The sequence below is a fragment of the Dermacentor variabilis genome, chromosome 6 (assembly GCF_050947875.1).
Source record: "Dermacentor variabilis isolate Ectoservices chromosome 6, ASM5094787v1, whole genome shotgun sequence".
In the NCBI taxonomy this organism is placed as follows: Eukaryota; Metazoa; Arthropoda; class Arachnida; order Ixodida; family Ixodidae; genus Dermacentor; species Dermacentor variabilis.
In genome coordinates, this window is record NC_134573.1 from 99,649,863 (window position 1) to 99,661,878 (window position 12,016).

Here is a 12,016-nt window from a genome sequence, read left to right on the forward strand (position 1 = left end):
TCATGTGCAGTGCGCCGCCTGCACAGAATCCCACATTCCGAACGTACGAGCTTGGACTCATTGCGATTAATCGCCACGTCGAACACCCACAGGAACTACGCACTCTGAGCTCTGTTGGAAGAGCCGAACAGATCGAGCAGCATTCCTCCATTTCTGCCCCGCGAACGGTCCAGCCGAAGGTTCAAGATGGCCGGGATGTCGATGTTCAGGTCCGTGCCGCCGCGGCCTGCGAGGAGCTTCATGTTGAACCTCTCCGGGATCCGGATGTCAATGTCAGTCGGTGACCGGAGAGCGGACACGGGTATTTTTCCCACAAGCTCGTCAGTTTCTAGAGCCGGAGCCGCGCTCAGTGGCCCCGACGAAAGTAGCAGCGTGGTGAGGCAGACGAATAGCACGGTTTTCGAGCACATTTTCGGTGACAAGCTCTCGAGTGAAGCCACTCGTTCCAATTCAAGGAGCACGCGATCCGGCTAGCTGGAGTCGACCCACGGCTTTGAAGTGGGCCGAAACAGTGGTCGTTCGTATGGCTTTGTGGTTCGAAGCAAGACAGAGCTTCGCTAAGCTGGCGGGAGTGTTTAACGGAAGTTCGGGCACTATTCGCGACAACTCGCCTTACCACATGCTCGAAGCGTCCAGTTGATACGACTTGAAGTTCGAATGCAGAAGCAGCGATGTCTTGCGGTGAACGCGTGTGGTCGAAGTCCTACACAGGTCCGTCACGAAACAAGGTAGATACGTACCAGTAGGAACAGCTTCGTTCAGCAGCGAGGATCTGCGTTGCTACTAACGAAACTCTTGATGCGCTGTCTTGCAGGTGGAATTCGAAAATTCCAGACACACTTGCTCGTACATCGAAAAGTCGATGCCGATTGCGTCTATCGGTTCGTCAGAGCGGTTTCGCCTGCAGGACATGGTTTTCCTTAGACCCGTATATATACTTTGCCGACCACCGTGACCAAGGCCGTGCTTTTGTCGCGCCTTTTCGTCTGCGCGCGCTTTCCTTCGTGATACGCAACGAACCGTTGAGCTACTGTCAAGGTAGCGCAACTTCCTTCAAGCAGATTACCCGCATTTCCATCGCGCCTGGCTGCTGATGACATGTTATGAAAGAATGAGCGATGTCAATGAAAAGCGCTGCAGGCCTTTTGTTGTTTTTTCTGCTCAGTAGATGTCTGACACAGAGAAAAGAAAACTGCGGGAAAGATGAGTTCTTTCGAGAAACAAAATCAAAGAATTATAGGTGACATTGCAGTTATATTTGCAGCTCAAAGCGTTGCCACGATTAGGAAGCAATTATGTGAAAAGCGGTATGCGAAGAATAAAACAGCGCAGCGCGAATTTCCTTTCTTTTCATTCATTATTCATGGTCATGACGAATATGATGCAAGATTGGCTTTACGCATGAGTGCGAAAGGAGCAATAATGATCCTTACATAAGCACCCTGATGACATCATAAGCGTTGCCACTTGGAGAAGCGATTCTATTGTAGCCACTGTATGCTCGCAAACACGTGCCAGAGGTGGAGACGTTTCCTATGTTCCTTCCGCTCGAGTATACAATTGTAACTTATTAGATGAGTTCACCAAAGTTGCAATCGCGATCACCTGTATGCCAAACCGAGTGCTTCGGGCAATTTGACCACATGGCTACGTTGTTAAAAGCTGCTGCTCATGGTAATCAAATGTCTTTTCTTTCAAACAATTTTAGTTTGGTATTTAGGGCCAAATCATCAATAAAAATCAAAAGTGCATCTGGCTTCGAAGACGCTATTTAGTGTTCCGCATAATTTCCTGCCTGAGTGGGGTTTTACGTGCCAAAACCACTTTCTGATTAAGAGGCACGCCATAGTGGGGGACTCCGGAAATTTGGACCACTTGCGGTTCTTTAACGTGCACCTAAATTAAGTACACGGGTGTTTTCGCCTCTCGTCGAAATGCGGCCGCCGTCATCGGGATTCGATCCCGCGAGCTCGTGCTTAGTCGCCCAACACCATAGTCACTAAGCAACCACGGCGGTTTCCAAGTGATAAGCAGCGGCAGTCTAACAAGGGATGTTGCTGAAGCCAACACTTCGACGAGGGCACACTTTCTCGTCATCCATCTTCCTGTGAATGTCTGCCTTGTACGGGTCGTAAACGGAAGTGCCCATTCAGTCATGTTCGCCCTGTTACGAGCATGTAGCAGTTAACCAGTCGCAATTTCAAAGCGAACCGGGTCCCTTTTTTTTTCATCTTGTCCCTGCGTAGCTAGCAAAGGTTCCAGTCAACGGCAGATCAATGAAAGCGAATTTTTTTTTACCTTCAACACTCTTATTTCCAAATTTGCATGCAGCGTGCACATTTTAATTTCCTGTTTGTTTCGTTTATGCAATGCGTTTTAGCACGATGCGCGGTTATAGACAAGAGTTGCGTTCAAGGCATTCCTGTTATATGCTTTTACGAATAAACAAAATTCCTTTTTCAGCATGCTTGTGCAAACGGTCAAAATCATGCTCAGTACTGGAAAACCAACCGGGTGCTTATGCTGCCACTAAACAATGGACGGAAAGATTTTATGATTGAGAGCGCCTCCTTCCGAGTGCTAAGGAGTCATTCTAAGTGAGAAAAAGAAAGCAAGTCCTCGTTCTCGCAAATGTTTCTACGCACTGACATCTTCACGCGAGATTGGAGGAAGTGAACTCTCAGTGTACGGTTGGCTGAAGGTGCCCGACCATGCACGGCGATAGTTAAATTCAGCCTATATTTCGCCAGAATATTTCATAACGGCGATGTGTCTTGGTTTTCACCGCCTTTACGCAAAAAGCAACTGCGCGTTCCATGGAGCAGAACGAGAATATTCGTGTTCTCGAAGTTTCCTGTTGCAGCTGCGGAGCACCTGACCAAGGCGGCGGTCAGACCTGTAACGCAGCAGAGGGTACTAAGAATCTCTGGATCCGGACAAGCCGCCAATGAAAACTGACCCTTGCAAAATTTAACACCCGAACCATCTCGAGTGAGGCTAGCTTAGCAGGGATCTTTGAAGAAGTATCAGATACTGTTTGGCATATTATCGGCCTTAGTGAGATTTGAAGAACTGGTGAGGCTTAATCATTGCTAAAAAACGGTCATGTCCTCTGCTATAGAAGTCTCACTGATAAGAAGGTAATATGGGTAGGATTCCTAATCCATAAGGACGTAGCGGGCAACGTTGACAAATTCTGCAGCATTAACGAGAGAGTAGCAGTAGTCGTAATCAAACTCAATAAGAGCTATAGATTAAAGGTAGTACGAGCCTACACTGTAAACGGAAATAACTCCGAGGTGGGAGTATACTGCTTGTCCTATAGCGACCCCCCGGTTCGGAGTTTTTTTTTTTTTTTGCTCCGTATGATCGGAGTAGAATTTTTACTCCGTACGAGCGGAATTTTCGCGTGGAATTATGGGAGTTTTTTTTCTGCCTTTTCTTTATTTTTTGCTTTGCTATTGACGGAGTTCTTTCGAGGTGCAATGGGAGTATAAAAAGAGCCATCGCGTGAGTTTGCGCGAACATGTTTACATGCAGAGGCTGCTGGTCAAATTTCGAAATATGCACACGAGACCGCGTCGAATTCGACGAAACAAGTCAATGAAAGCACATATATCATGACATACATAAACATTTCAAAAACACCCAATGCAGAAATTTGAAAGACATCACACGTACACGCGATACTCAAGAAGCAACGGTGCCAGTATATATAGCCACGATATTGTGTGCCTCGAAACCGCCTAGGGAGCAGCTGTGCTGTTTTCAGAATTACGACTCACATGCTCGTTCATACGAGATCTCTCTCTCTGAAATTAACAGAATACCTTAAGCAACACAAAACTGTTAATTCAAAATAGTGAGAGAGAAAAAGTTAATGGCGTAATTTTTCAAAATTATCATGCCATTCTGTGAGTGCTGAAGCGACTTCGCACACTGCCGGCGTTCGCGGCCAAAAAGTAGTGCGTTAGTTACAGTAAGCAAGAAAAATGTAAGTGCATGTGTTGCATAGCAAAATTAAATTTTTGCGATATAGTGGTAGCGTAGCAAGAAATTATTACGTTTGAGCATTACCCGCAGCAGACGACATAATTAACACCGAGAAATGCGCAGTCATACATTTTATACACCGCACTACTTGCTCTGCGTCCGAGCAATCTGTCTCGGTTGCGAAAAGGAGCTACATCGCTGATCTACCCGCCGTGGTTGCTCAGTGGCTATGGTGTTGGGCTGCTGAGCACGAGGTCGCGGGATCGAATCCCGGCCACGGCGGCCGCATTTCGATGGGGGCGAAATGCGAAAACACCCGTGTGCTTAGATTTAGGTGCACGTTAAAGAACCCCAGGTGGTCGAAATTTCCGGAGTCCTCCACTACGGCGTGCCTCATAATCAGAAAGTGGTTTTGGCACGTAAAACCCCAAATATTATTATTATTACATCGCTGATCTGTCGAGTGAATCCCTAAACTCGGAGCCAGCAGGCATGCGTCTAAATCAATGTCTCGGATAGAGCGTAATGTTAATGCAATATAGGAAGCAACGACGTGACCAAAACATATATGCGCGATAACAATTCGATTCACATCGCTCAATAAGAAGCTTTATTTTCAGTACGCATACTTATGTCCTACCGTTTTTCTTCGGGCGAGGATATCCGTTCACAGATACATAAAAACAGTTGCTTGCATTCCGGTCTTTCTCACTGGCAACACAGCACCGCAACGAACTTGGGTTACGCCATTCATGCGCGACTAGCACGGATGTCGTCGCTCGAACAGTGGCTACTGTTGCCATTGCTACGCGGTCCTTTCAAACACTACACTGGACGTTGTCAGCATGTACTAAAAGGTCATAGAAGTCGCATTTCACGTACTGAAGAACACAAGACAGGGTGACGCAGCACGAAAACACAGCCAGAACGTGAGCCGACATCACGAGCCAGTGAGCAGCTTCGAGGTATACCTAAGCCTTTTTCCGCACTTGAAAACGTGGTTCTTGCAATCATCGTTGTCAGCAAAGCGATCACAGCTAATGTACTCGATGCTGAGATACAGTGAGCTTCAGGCATGCCAAAAACACTTTCTGGAAGGAAATACGGGAAACAAATTGACGAAACGCTGTCGCGGAACGACACTTCACAGACGTAAACAAACCGTCAGCCATGAGCACTGCCCACTCCGCCGAACGCGCCCGGTCGCTGGCGAGGCGCACAGCCTCATGGGAAGCGCCACGTGACCACCCTGTATCGGCCGATGGGAGTTTTTTTAAAACTCTCTGTCGGAGTTTCACGGGAGAACAAGATTTTTAAGCGGAGTAAAATCGCGTCATGTGGCCTTAATACTCCCGCAGCTAGCCAGCGGAGTGAAACGAGGGGATGGCGCTGTTTTGCTCCCATACATCGGAGTAAATATTTGAGAGGGGAGGTTTTAGGGCACATCACCTCTTAAAAACTCCCAGGTGGGTTTATTTTCGTTTACAGTGTACGCTCCAACATTCAGTCACAACGATGAGGAAGTAGATCAGTCTTATGAAGATGTTGAATTAGATTGAGAAAAGTGCAGACTCGGTATACAGTAGTAATGGGTGACCTTAATGCAAAAGTAAGGAAAAAGCAGGCGGGTGAACAGGCAATTTTCACCTACGGCGTCGATTCTACAAGCGCTAGAGGAGAGATGCTGGTAGAACTAGCAGAAAGGAATAAGCTGAGAATAATGAACACCTTTTCAGGAAACGTAGCAGCAGAAAGTCGGACCTGGAAAAGCCCTAATGGTGAAACAAGAAATGAAATTGATTTCATACTTTCTGCCTATTCCAGCATAGCGCAGGATGTAGAAGGGATAGGTAGGGTAAAGTGCAGTGATCATGGGTTAGTGAGGGCTAGGATTCACCTCAATTTGAACAGAGAAAGAGCAGAAGTGATCAGGAAGATATAAGTCAACCTAGGTGCAGTAAGGGTAAAAGCAGACAAATTCGGGCTGGTACTTGCAAACAAATATGCCGCCTCAGAACAGAGAGATGATGATGACATAGAGCTAATGAATGAAACCGTAACTACGTTGTTTTCTAAGGCAGCAATTGAAGTGGGAGGCAAGGCACCAAGGCAACCAGTAGGCAAGCTCTCCCAAGTAACAAAGAGCCTAATAAAGAAACGGCAAAGAATGAAAGTGTCCAGCTCAAGAGATAAGATAGAATTCGTGGAACTGTCAAACCTGATCAACAAAGTGAAAATAAGTTATATTAGAAATTATAACGTGAGAAAGACTGAAGAAGCCATAAAGAATGGACGCAGCTTGAAATCAGTGAGAAGGAAACTTGGCATAGGACAAAGCAAGATGTATGCACTGAAAGATAAGCAGGGTAATATCATCAGCAATCTCGAATGTATAATAAAAGCAGCGGAAGAATTCTATACTGACCTGTACAGTACCCAGAGGACTCAGGAGTACTTTATTCCAAACAATAATGAACAGTGTACAGAAACTCCTCCTATAACTACAGATGAGATCAGAAGGGCCTTGCAAGGCTTGAAAAGGGGGAAAGCGGCAGGAGATGTACTACCAGTCGATTTAATCACAGATGGAGGAGTCATAATGCTTGGAAAACTGGCGGCTCTTCATACGAAGTGTCTATCGACTGCAACGGCCCCAGAAAACTAGAATAATGCAAATATTATACTAACCCACCAAAATGAGACGTTAAAGAATTGAAAAATTAGGGGCACATTAGCTTACTCCCAGTATTATACAAAATATTTACCAAAAGAATATCCAATATAATAAGGACAACACTGGAATTTAGTCAACCAAGGGAACAGGCTGGCTTCAGGAAGGGATACTCTACTATGGATCACATTCATGTCATTAATCAGGTAATCGAGAAATCCGCAGAGTACAACAAGCCTCTGTATATAGCCTTCATAGATTACGAAAAGGCATGTCATTCAGTAAAGATACCAACAGTCGTAGCGGCATTACGTAATCAAGGAGTACAGAATGCTTACGTAAATACCTTGGAAAATATCTACAGAGGTTCTACAGCTAGCTTAATTCTGCACAAGAAAAGTAGGAAGATACCTATAAAGAAAGGGGCTCAGACAGGGAGACAATCTCTCCAACGCTATTCACTGCGTGTTTGGAAGAAGTATTCAAGCTATTAAACTGGGAACGCTTAGGAGTAAAGATCGACGGCGAATATCTCAGCAACCTTCGGTTTGCCGATCACATTGTTCTGTTCATCAAACAATGCAGACGAATTGCAACAAATGATAAAGGACCTTAACAGAGAGAATATAAGAGTGGGGTTTGGAAGATTAACATGCAGACGACAAAGATAATGATAAATAGCCGGGCGAAGGAACAAGAGTTCAGGATCACAAGTCAGCCTCTAGAGTCTGTGAAGGTGTACGTTTACCTAGGTCAGCTAATCACAGGGAACCCTGATCATGAGAAGGAAATTCACAGAAGAATAAAAATGGATTGGATCGCATACGGCAGACATCGTGAGCTCCTGACTGGGAGCTTACCATTATCATTAAAAAGAAAGATGCACAATGAAGGCATTCTACGGGTGCTGAAATAGGGGGCAGAAACTTGGAGACTGACAAAGAAACCAGAAAACAAGTTAAAGGCCACGCAAAGAGCAATGGAACGAAGAATGTTAGGCATAACGTGAAGAGACAGGAAGAGAGCGGTGTGGATTAGAAAGCAAACAGGGATAGCCGTTATTCTAATTCATATTAAGAGAAAGAAACGGAGCTGGTCTGGTCACGTAATGCGTAGGTTATATAACCGTTGCACCACTAGGGTTACAGAATGGGCGCCAAGAGAAGGGAAGTGCAGTCGAGGACGGCAGAAGACCAGGTGGGTGATGCAATTAAGAAATTCGCAGGCGCTAGCAGGAATCGGTTGGCGCAGTACAGGGGTTATTGGAGATCATAGGGAGAAGCCTTCGTCCTGCGGAGGCCATAGAATAGCATGATCATGATGATCATGATGATGATGATGATGATGATGATGATGATGTGAACTTTCTGCAGTGGCGTGATCAGGAATACGTTGCCTCATGAAATATATCTTTCTTTTTTTCGGCAAGGACACTTATGGAAAACGAAGCATTATTTGTAAGCGCGCATATACAGCCCGAGGTTATAGCGCGCGCGAGCGTGGTTCGACGCCATGCGCATCGGAGCACGTTGGCTGCGTCCGGTTACGTCGGCGGCGCCTGTACGTCGAACCATCGGTTGAACTATAGATGCTGTTGTTCTCGCCAACGTGACGTAACGTGTGCGCGCTCACGCTACGTCGGACTAAGAATAACCCTTGAGGCTTCGTGGCTTGACAAAGAGTCACAAGATGTCGATACCAGCGTCGGGTAACCCAGTATTACGCAGAAGGTCATTCTCTATACCGGAATACCGAACCCGCTAAAACACTCTAAAGACTGCCCAGCGCTCTCCGACGGCGCAGGAAGCGTCAGCCAACATGCGTTCCAAACATCGCGTTTCGACCACTGAGCACTATACACGTAATGGCGTAGTTTGCTGCGACGAAATTCAGTTGTAACTGAACGATTGTTTCGTGCAGTGTGCGTTTGTTGGCGCTGTCATTTCCGCATTCCTGACTGGATAAATTTGTTTTACAATAGGTCCTTTTCCGTGTGTAACTTTCCGAATCAACGCCGTCATTGTAAGTTTGAGCATAAATCTCAAGTACTTTTATTTATTATTATTTATTATTTAGTCATACTGTTGGCCCGGAGGCCGTTACAGGGGTGGGGTGCAGCACAGAAAATGAAAAACATAATGTACGTTATACACAATGCGCGCAAATTATACATAAAACACTCTTTTTGAGCATACATTCATAAAAAGAACCAGGAAACTAGTAACAGCACAAACACAAAAGCAATATGCAGGAACAACAAACACAATCTGTGTTAATCTAACATAATGTACATAATTTTGTTTAGGACATGATTTGCCTCAGATTGTTTTCAAGTTGTGTTAAGGTATCACATTGAATAATGGCTATTGGTAGTCTGTTCCATACGTTTATTGCTCTGGGGAAGAAAGAATTGGCGTATGCATTAATGTGCAGTTGAGATATCCGGAAATTATGTTCATGTGTACCTCTTGAGGTTCTGTCTTGTTTTGGTGTTAAATAGGGAGTGTTATTTATGTTGAAATGCCCTTTCCAAAGTAAAAAAAGAAACTTAAGTCTGGCTACATGGCGTCGTTCGGCTAAGGAGGGTAAGTTAAGTAATTGCAGCATTTCTGTAACAGAATCAGTTTGCGAGTACCGAGACAGAATAAATCGAGCAGCTCTTCGTTGGACACTTTCAATCATGTTTATCAATCCTGTTTCATAAGGGTCCCAAACAATGCTGGCGTATTCCAGTGTGGGTCTTACCAGATATAGGTAGGCAGTTAATTTAGCGTCTTTCGAAGCAAGCTTGAGCTTCCTACGCAAAAACCAGAGTTTCATTTCTGCTTTCGAACAAATGTTTTTAACGTGCTCGTTCCAACTCAGATTCTTGGAGATAGTTACGCCTAAATATTTAAGGCTATCAACTGCGGCAAGTGTAAATGAACCCAGGGTGTAGTTAAAGTCAACAACATGTTTTGTCTTGTTTGTGACACGAAATAGGAGGAGGAGGAGGAATAAACTTTTATTGTAGAACCAGCACTTTATGATGGCCGGGCCTAAGCCTGCCACGAAGGGACGTCGAGGGCTTGCCTCGCCGCCGCCTCGCGGGCGTGCTGAGTCGCCCAGGTTTGGTCGTCGAGGGCGGAGCTCCGCAGAGCCTCATGCAACCTCGACGAGAGTGTCGTGGTGTCAGTCTGGGTGTACTGTGCTGGGCACTCCCATAGCATATGCGGAATCGTAGCCGGGTGAATTCCACAGCACCGGCAGTTGGGGGTAGTGTAGACGTCCGGAAATATAAGGTGGAGGCGGGCGGGTGAAGGGTACGTGTTTGTTTATAGTAGATGCAGGGTGGTAGCCTGCGCCCGGCTGAACTTTGGGTGAGGCGGGGGGAAGATTCGGCGACTGAGGTAAAAGGCCTTAACGAGATCGTTATAAGTTGTCAGACTGTCCCTGGTGTCCAACTCATCTCCAATGACTCCGGCGCGGTTGACTAGGCCTCGCGCAATGGAGTACAAAAAAATACAAAAGTTTTATTTCTGTTAATTTTCATTTTTGAAATTTCACACCACTGTTCAACCACCTGCAGAGCTTCGTTAAGACTTTTCGAATCGTCCTGGTTGTTTATCTGTTTATAAAGGAGGCAATTATCTACGAAAAGTCGCACCCTTATGTCTTTGTTAATACATTGCGCAATATCGTTAACATCAACAAGAAATAAGACTGGACCCAACACAGACCCCTGTGGAACACCCAATGTGACGTCTAATAATTCTGATTTGGAGCCATTAATTTCTACGTACTGAGTTCTGCCTGTTAGGAATGCACGAACCCATTGTGTTACTTTGTAGTTTATGCCAAGATGAACCAACTTATCAATGAGTTCTGAATGAGGGACAGAGTCCCTCCTTCAGAATGTATAAGTTACCTCATTCATGTATAATGTTTACAGCTCTAACTCAGAACTAAAAAGGCGATTGCGTAATTCTCTAAACTGCACTTCTCAAAACATTTAAAGGGAGCAAACTTGATGAGTCGTACACCAGTGCATAAAATATAGCACCTATTTGTGGACAGTACGATTGCATTACCCTCGTAACCGTCACCTTAATCGTTACCGTTACCTCACGAAAGCTCTATATTTCTATATAACATTTGTCTTCTTCACATGCTGTAATAGAGGCAATTTAGAGAACTGCCGTGTCTGTTTTTGAAACTGAGTTGTGGATTCGTAAATATCTTTCTTTGGTTTTTTTATGCCTTCGATTTCTGAAAAAATCGTAAAAGTTTTTAGATAATCAGCTTTCTTTCTCTTCAGTGCAACAAATTTCATTCGAATTGATTGAGAATTGTCTAATGATAGTGTTTCTGCGTTACACGTGTGTTTGACTGTGAAAATTAGAGTTGGCCTCGAAGCAAACATTTGTCTTGATCACAGGGCTGTTGAACAAAACTTTAATTTGGGGACAGCGAGTTTTATGAAGTATATATGCTTATCTTACAAAGGCTGACTCAAATATCGAACACAGGGTTGTTTTATGTCTCCCGGTATTTTGTTTCGTTTTTTAGCAGTACTGCTAGACTCCTACAGATTCTGTATCATGTTCTTTGACTACACAGCTATATTCGAATACCACTTGTTGCTCTGCGAATCGATATTTCTCTGCGTACCATTTATTTTACAACGTATGGTGCAACGGCCTTCGCAACTTTTTTTATTTAGACAACAACGCGCTCATAACAAAGTGTGTTACATTGGAGAGGCCCCTGAACAATTCTGAGTTTGTAGGACAGTGAGCGGTTACTCTCTCGTCTTCGCTGTCCTCCTCCTGTTTGTGCTCTCCCCCTCACCGCGTTGCCATCTCTCCGGTTATTATTTTTTTTTTTTGCGTATATATACAAAGGTAGTATGAAAGCACCCACGAAGTGGGCTATATAACCTTAGTATGCTGACCAAGTATGCCCATTTTTGTTATCAAAAGATAACTTCCCACTTAAAACCTGAAGAAGTTCCGGCTTCCAGTCATGTATAAAGAACGCGGATCTGGTAGTGGAATTGTAAATTATATTTATTGGACTCTTTTATTTATCGTATTTTCTTTGATTCGGCCTCTCACTCTTTGGCCAATCCTTCAGAATGAGCATATTCCACTACATATTCCTGTATACATAAAAGTCGCCGAAAAACAATTTTTATGTAGCAGCAAATAGGCATAACCGCTCCTCAAACCTTCGCTTCGGATATATTCCAACATTTTCATTGGATATGCATAATTGTGTTGAAATATTAAAGGTCATTTAGGGGCCCTTTAATAAAAACCCCCTCGCTGAGGGCAGACCGAACAGACCGGAGAGCCAAACAAGGCTGTCATT